The sequence below is a fragment of the Eufriesea mexicana genome, unplaced genomic scaffold, assembly GCF_001483705.2.
Source record: "Eufriesea mexicana isolate 0111107269 unplaced genomic scaffold, ASM148370v2 scaffold13065, whole genome shotgun sequence".
Lineage (NCBI taxonomy): Eukaryota > Metazoa > Arthropoda > Insecta > Hymenoptera > Apidae > Eufriesea > Eufriesea mexicana.
Window position 1 is genome coordinate 151,838 of NW_016920591.1, and position 8,288 is coordinate 160,125.

The following is an 8,288-nucleotide window of genomic DNA, read 5'->3' on the forward strand; positions in this document are numbered from 1 at the left end:
TTTTTTTTTTGTTTCGTTGACCTTCGTCTTCCTCCCCGAGACGAGACGAGCGAATTAATGATTTATCATTGATATTATCTATTCCACTTTAATATTAACGACGGTAACTTTACTCCCGTGCATAACCTTAACGACTTTTTCCCCGACGATTTATCACAGGCAAATTACATCTTCGATGATTTATCGCCGGGCCTGTACGTAAGATAGGATTACCTACGTAAACGCTAAAGAAGCCAACGCACCTCCGCCGCGTGTATTTAACTTTCTCGAGATAACCGCCCCGGCGACATCGATAACCGCAAATGCAGCCGACGCTGTCGTTGTGTTTAATAACCGAGATCCTTGAATTTATTCGGAAACCTCGCGTCACCAGGTGCACGCCGTTCATTCCCAGACGAATTTCCCAATTTTATGAATCGTACAATCTGCAACGATTTTTTTCCAAGTACCCGTGATATTTCGGAAAATATGGCGGCTGTTCGTCTCTATCTCGTATGATTCATCGTACGCGCAATTTTATGTGCCGGTGATTATAGACAGTGTTATTTTAGTGGTTACAGATGCTTATAAAAATTGCGTAGGGATTAATATGAAGATTGAATTTATTATAAAGAGAAGTATAATAAGAGAAACTCGTTTCATGGAGATTATAAACAAGAACAAGAAATCAATAAAACAAGGGAATACAAAATAAATGGCACAGGGACTACTGTATCGCGAAAGCGATTAGTTCATTATCAAAAAGGGACATAAGTTTTACAGATTTCTTTTCGACATATTTGAAGCTTCGCGTTTTAAATTTATTATTAATCAGGAAATTAATTACGGCGAAGATAGAAAGTTAATATAATGATTCAATTTTCTTGGTGTTAGACAGACAATATTTTTATTTTATTATTACACAAAGTATGTGATAAGATCATTTTTAAGCCAATTTTGTAATTATCACTGTATCGATGCTTTGATATTTTTTATTTTGGGACACGACGTTAGTAGTGATTCATAGTCATAGTTAATGATTGTTAAGATGTAAAAGATAAAATTGTTTATAAATCTATTTCTAATTTTGTGGTTGTTAATTCCTTTCTTTGGCAGAATTCATTTGTCTCTCTAAATTCATCAAACGTCGGACACGAAAATATGATTATAAGAATGTAAGTTTTTACGAGTTATGTACGTAATTGATGCTCTATGTTTACAATATTAGTTATTCTAAACAAAGGAAACAATTAGCTCATCTCTTGATAACTGAAATATCGTATATTCATAGTAAATGATACTTATTTTAGTTATTAATATCGTAGTGTCTAGTTGTTTGTATTCCGTGCCTTAAAGTGTCGCCATCTGGCGGGATTGCAAAATCAATAAAAACCAGGAAAATGGTTGCGTAGGATTATTAAACTGCAAACTCGATTAAATATTAAGAGAGAAATGATATTTTGTTGTAAGGTACATTTATTACATTAACTGTATACAATTGTTCTATTCTTAAGCCTAATTGACCATCTACGTAACTATCTTTGTAAGTGAGAAAAGAACTATTTTATAATTGCGTATACGGTCTTTAACACGGTAGAATAAAACTACTCTGTCAAAGTATTGTACAACACTGACTGCTGTTTTACTTCCATTTAAATCGTCCTTTGAAATAAAGAAGTAAGAAACATAATATATCGTCACATACACGATTGTTACGATGCATTACTATCATAAATAATTATATTTTGCAATAATATAAGGTGAAACTAAGAAATAAACCACTACATTTTTCAGTTGTACATCTTTCTATTCCATTAAAGTAACAATTAAAATACCTTATATTCTCCAGAGTGTTCAATGAAATCTTCTCCCAATCCTAACCTCAAAATAAGCTCCCAGTTCCAGTTCTCTCTTGCGAATATTAGTTTAGTCCACAAGTATCATTGCATTTTCACAGTAGGTCTCTATCGTTAATCAGTGCAAAACAATATTTTATTGCTTCTTAGGTACAATCTCGTATAAATACAAAGATGAAAAAATATTATAAATCGAAATCCTCGATAATTTATTCACCGCGAAACTTTTCGTTGCAAGAAACTGATTATTATTCTACAATGAAAGTACAAGCATCAATTTCTAATGAACCCAATACTATTGGGTTGGCAAGAAACTTTCGGTTTTTTAGTGTGAAATAAAACTCAATTTTTTCTATACAGTAAATGAACTTTAATCGGTCAAATATCTTCCATTCTATTCGATGACCTTTCACCATCTTTCTGGTAACTTCATGGTCCTGCGCTTATAGAATTTCTGGTCCTTATCTGCAAAAAATTTAACCAAGTGCGTAAATCTCAGAAGGTCAACCAGAACGTTGTGGGTACCTTTCAGTGAAAAATCTTTAGAACGAAATTTTTTAAACTAATTCTGACACGTGTGTTCTGTTAAACAATCAACACCATAAACTTTTCATATCTCTTTGTGAGCCTCAGCCACATTCTTGCCTTTATGAAAATAAAAAAGTAAAATGTGTCGAAAAAGCTTATTTTTGCACTCCATGTTGAGACTGACCGTGAACTGACAGTTATAAACGAAATTACACGGTATTTCACGAAATAGCAACCTAAAGGTATCGACTACCACATCTCAAAAGAAAACAATTCTAACATTTGCAAAAGAATAACTGAACAAGCATAACAATATTTACTGATGCAAACTGAAGTTACTTTCTTGCCAACCCAATATACAACTGGCTGTTGATAAAGGATCCAAACCGTAACCCAGTATTGTGGCCAGCGGTCGTAGCTGGTTTGGAACGAGAACAGAGTCAGACAGCTGTGACTCTGTCTCTTGTTCACGGTCATTATCGCCGTAATTATAGTGTCTCCTGCACGTTGAACACCTTAAAGCTTGGAGGCATAGGCGAGCGGACCACGCGGCGAAAAATCGCGCATACGCGTGTGTCACTTATCGTGGATGCCCTGATGCAAAAATGAGCGCCAAAGCGCGCGCGCGCGTCCTTTTATTTGTACTCCGGTGCTTCGTTCTAAAAGTTTTAATTACGTCCATCATAAAAGTCGACACAGTCCGTTCGTTTGTTCCTATACAAGCCTTTCACCTCCTTGCCGCGTCTTTTTTTCCTACCCTTTTCCGTCGCCCTGTGCACGCGCGCGCGCACGCGCGTGCCTCCGGCCTGCTACCTTTTGTGACAAACAACCAGATACGTGAGGCGGAACGTCGACTCAGATTTTGCCCCTTTATGCAGGAAAAAGGAAAGGAAGTGGCGAGTAACGCGTCGCGTTTAAGACTTTCGCGTTTAACGGCCGCAACGCCAGCTTTTTCGGCTTGTCCCGTGGCCCTTTGTCTCGTGTCTGGTCTACATACACTTTTCTCCTGGCGAATTTCCGCGGTTCTTCTTGCTACAATGCTCTGATACAAATCCGGGTTCAAGCTACCTTTCATCCGTTGCTTTATTACGGATTTTCGTTGATCATTGCATCTTGTTCGCGATGCACCTTGCTTTGGAAGCTTTAAATAGACGTTTGGGCAAGGAAATATTCGAGTGTTTGTATTCGTTATGCTCGACAGGAGATATGACATAGAGAAAGAGTAAGGTGATTAGAACGATATTGTATAGATGTATACAGTCATACCTGAAAGTATTTGTGCAAGTATTTAAAGTGTGATATGTGAGTGATAATGTGATCAGTTTGAAATATTAATGCCACGAATGACAAGAAGAAACATTCGAGAATACGTCAGTAAAGTTAGAAAATAAGTCAAAAATTTTTGAAATATATTTATTATATACAAATGTGAACCATTCATGAGTCACATAAATATTGCATAGGTAATATATGATATTAGTCAATGGCACTATTAACTAAACAATAAGAAGTTAGATATAATGTTGGTTCGTCTTTGACTCTGTACGACTTTCTATTTAACTCACTAGCGCCACCACGGTTCATATCTCCAGTAAATGGGTATCTAATAGGTATCGTATACGCCGTTGAATTATTCTCCAATTTTATTGATATAATTTTGGAATTTCCCTTATTATTACCTTAACTTGTATACTTCATTTGTTACAGATGGTATGTAAATAAATACTTTTGTCTACGAGTATACTTGACCGTATTAATACTGTCATTCTATTAGTATAATACCTCTTAATGATATATATTTCACGTTGTAAGTTCTTGACTCTTCCAAATATGTTTTGCGTTATATTTTCAGGAACATTTAAAAATGAAAGCACATAATAGAATTAAAATAAATATTTCTCCCCAATTTCGCACGTCAAAGTCAAAAAGACATATGCCTCGTACCACTTTAATTACCGCTGTTGTATTTATAAGTGTCACTAAAAGTTACTAAATGATTGTACAAAACATTCATTTAACGGTAGCTGAAACAGCGACTCTTAATTCTTTCTTCCATATCGTTATAAACGCATTTCAAGTACACGGTGTAGAACAATTAATTAATTACAAATCTGCCAGAATTGTTTTCGAACGTCGTTAAAGTAACAATCGTCTTCAGGAATTCTATTCGAATTCCAGGTATTGTTTCACAGACGGATCCGATTCCTGGAAATCAGTAATGCGTGGAGCATTATAAAACCGAATGGTGGAAACGTTAATGCTTTTCCAGCGATCCGTGAGCGAAGGGATCCGGTGATTTTTCCATAATTAGCAGACAAGAATTAGCAGCGAACGAAGGCTCGTTGTGGCCGGCCGCGTTTAGATCGCTCGGCCAGACGTTGCTCTCGCGAAATAAATAAATTATCACTTAAAAGAACTAACGAGTTCTTAGTTGCACAGCTTCTCGCAACTTATGAATATGGATCTCTGATACACGTTGCGCTGATGGCTAGATTTCAACATTTTGTCTATTCTTTAATTATGGAGGGAAACGCAATCGAGACGTACTAGTGCTTGGTCAGTAGATTCGAGATTTATCGAACGATCTTGATAAAGTTGCTAATATCGAACAGAGGTTCTGTCGATTGAGTTGATAATTAAAGGAATTTTCAAGGACTTGTGACTCAAAGTAGAAGTTGATTGGCAGTATCGAATAATTTTAAGAAATGAGAAAAAGAAAAGTAACGAATATAGTAATGAAGAATGGAAAATGTCAAGATTTATTAAACATCTTAATATAAGAGTTGCACATGTATATTTCTATCATTATTAAATATTTTATTTTATAGTTTTACTTCATTGTTCCCATCGATTATTACAGTTAAAATGTAAAAGTCAATAAAATATATAACTACGCGAGAAATATAAATTTATGTACTACATTATTCGAACATTGTTACAATTATTGCAGACTATTATATAAAAGCGATTACTTGAAGGTGTTAACAAAATTTCAGAGAAATGTGTTATTTCGAGTTTGAATTTTACCATAACTTCTCCTATGATAATCGGTAAAAATTAAAAATTAGATTGCAATTTTAATGAATACATTTACAAATAATTTTTAATTTAATTTCTCGTAAATTTTAATTTTGAATTCTGAAGAATACCCAAAACACGATTAAAAATGCAGAATACAGACTACACAAAATAATATAATATTGTGAATAATATTTATGAAGTAGTACGTGATAAATTTATTCTACACAGATGTCTCTTTTAAATTAAACTTACCTAGTTGAAATTTGTACTGAAATATAGTATACTTGAAGAGTAATAATTAAAGTCGTATAATAAAAATTAGTTACGTGTAAAATAATCGTAAAACAATTGATTTGCAACTAAGTATGAAACTCTTAAACTGAAAGAAATAGTAGAAAAGCTTAAAAATAGAGAAGTACATTGGATAACAGCATTTTTGAATACTTGTCGGTTTCCTAAGTTCGAAGCTAAAAGTAAGTAAAAATGTATTAAGAAAATTGTACGAATATGAATAAAACATGTCATGAAAAATCGCGTAATTGAACAAAACGTGTTAAGAAACCATGTAAAAGTGGATAAAATGCATTGAGGATAAGAGAGTCCCTGGTGTATAATTAAACTTCTATTTACATACATATTTTTAATAATAGTCAGAAGGTAATTTAAATTGATTTATAACGCAGTATTTATAATTTTTACGTATAAGTGGATGCTTATGACATGTATTGTAAGACTACCTAATTCTTGTTTCTGTTAAGTACGTGTTTAAGTACTATACACGTCTATTGCTAGATTCAAGAATATGATGACCGCAATAGAAGCACACATTCGCTTGTAGTAACAAGTTCAATAGGTTAAGACCACTGCTCATCGAATAAAACGTTCAACAAATAAATGTAAAAATAAAAAATTCGAGAGCAATTATTATGACCGATTTAATAATTCCAACGTTGACCCTGCCTATTATTTACAAAATCGATTTACCCCCAGAATCAAAGAATAGAAATTTACGTTAAATATAAGACACTGACAGTTCATCGAGTGCTTTGGTACTCAGATTTTTAAGCATTCATAACTGGCATTTTTAAAGACGCCAAAAGTGGAGTCGACGCTGAATGTCATTGAACTTTGTATATTTGACTTGTCACTTAATTTTGAATTCTCAGGAGTTCGAAAAGTCGAGCTTTTCCAGTCAAATTCTATTGAATTGTAATGGTTATAACAATTCAATAGGATTTTTCTCTCTTATTTATGTAAAATAGTAGCTCACCACGATATTAGTCGAAAATGTCAATATAATTGAATTTTTCAGTCAAATTCTATTGAATTGTAATGGCTATAACAATTCAGTAGGATCTTTTTCTCTTATTTATGTAAAAAAATTAGCTCATCACGATATTAGTCGAAAATGTCAATATAATTGAATATTTCAGTCAAATTCTATTAAATTGTAACGGCTATAACAAGCTTTTCGATGTCACTTTGTGCTCGATCCTTGGACCGAAGTCCAAATGCACGTTCACAGCCAGAGACGGTCGCGTAGCCCGGTGAACCTGGAATGGAAATCATCGTATCACCTGTCTATATCAACGAAAGCAGATTACGCTCAACTTGAGGCTTCCTACCCCGCTTCTTCTTCCGCCCCTTCTCCGGTGATCTTCACTTGTGAAACGCGATTGTTCCAGCCACTCGTGTGAAACTCCGTACGCACTTTACGGATCCGTCGAAACGTTTCTTGCCCGTCCATTCCGTGTTTCCCGCGTCGTGTTTTCCCTTTCGTGTCATCAACGGCATTCGAGCGAGTAATTAGATGGAACGGTTGCGTTTTATGGAAAACTGGGTTTCCGTCGATCTGAAATCGCTATCGGACGATCATTGGGCAACCTTCTTCGCACAGGGGTCCCATTGAAAACCGTAGGCGGTTCCCACGTGCTGAAATATAACTCGCAATAAACCAAAGTGATAGTAGGTTAAGTCCTACGATGCTATCTGCCGGCTAATTGCCCCGCGGACTCTGGTAACGGCTGTGCACAGAATTCTGAGGCAATCCGTCGTATGTCGTCGAGCGGGAATAAAGAGCAACGATCTGCTCTTATTCTTGCAGCCGTCTCCTTGGAGGAAAAGCCATCGGTCGTGGGCTGGAGGGAAAAGAGCACGGTGAAGCGGGTCGGCTCTTCCTGAAACGGTATTCCGGATAAAACAGAAAAGTCCCAACAATCGTTGCCGATGGATCAGACTTGAATAGACTTCCCACGTTTCCTTCGAATAACATCTTTCGAAACGCAATGCCGCGGCATTCCAGGCTATCGAGAATTTTGCAAGTATTCGGGGAATTGCGATTATTTAGATCACGCGTAATTAGAAAATTGGATCTTCTGCGCCGTGGAAGGCGAAAGTAACATGAACGGAAGGTTTAGGAAAGAGATCAATGTCGCGTGTGAGCGAGGGTTGATTTATTTCTACGCCTAGATCTTAATAACGGGATTAGGTTAGGTTAAACTTTTCCATTTGTTGCATTCTCCCGGTTAACTCTTTGGGGCACGCTGGGTTTAAAAGAGTCTCATCTTATTGATCCACAGTAATGCATGATAGGACATTTTTAGTCCCACCTCGAAATATTGCAATAGCTGCAAGCACATATGTTTATATTTCGTCTTATTTACGTAAAGCAGTTGGTAGTACCTTCTTTGACAAATGTTAGAAATGTATTCACTTGTGTTGGCAAGATTCAACATAGGACAGTGGGACTGCTTGAGTCTCACCCTATAACAATAAATTCAGTTAAATTATTATTATCTTTTCATGTTTTCACATTATACGATTCCTTCATTATTAATGGTATGGTAAAATTCAATAGTGAAGTAAACTCTATATTCCAGCGGTGTGGGGGGGGGGGGGGGGGGC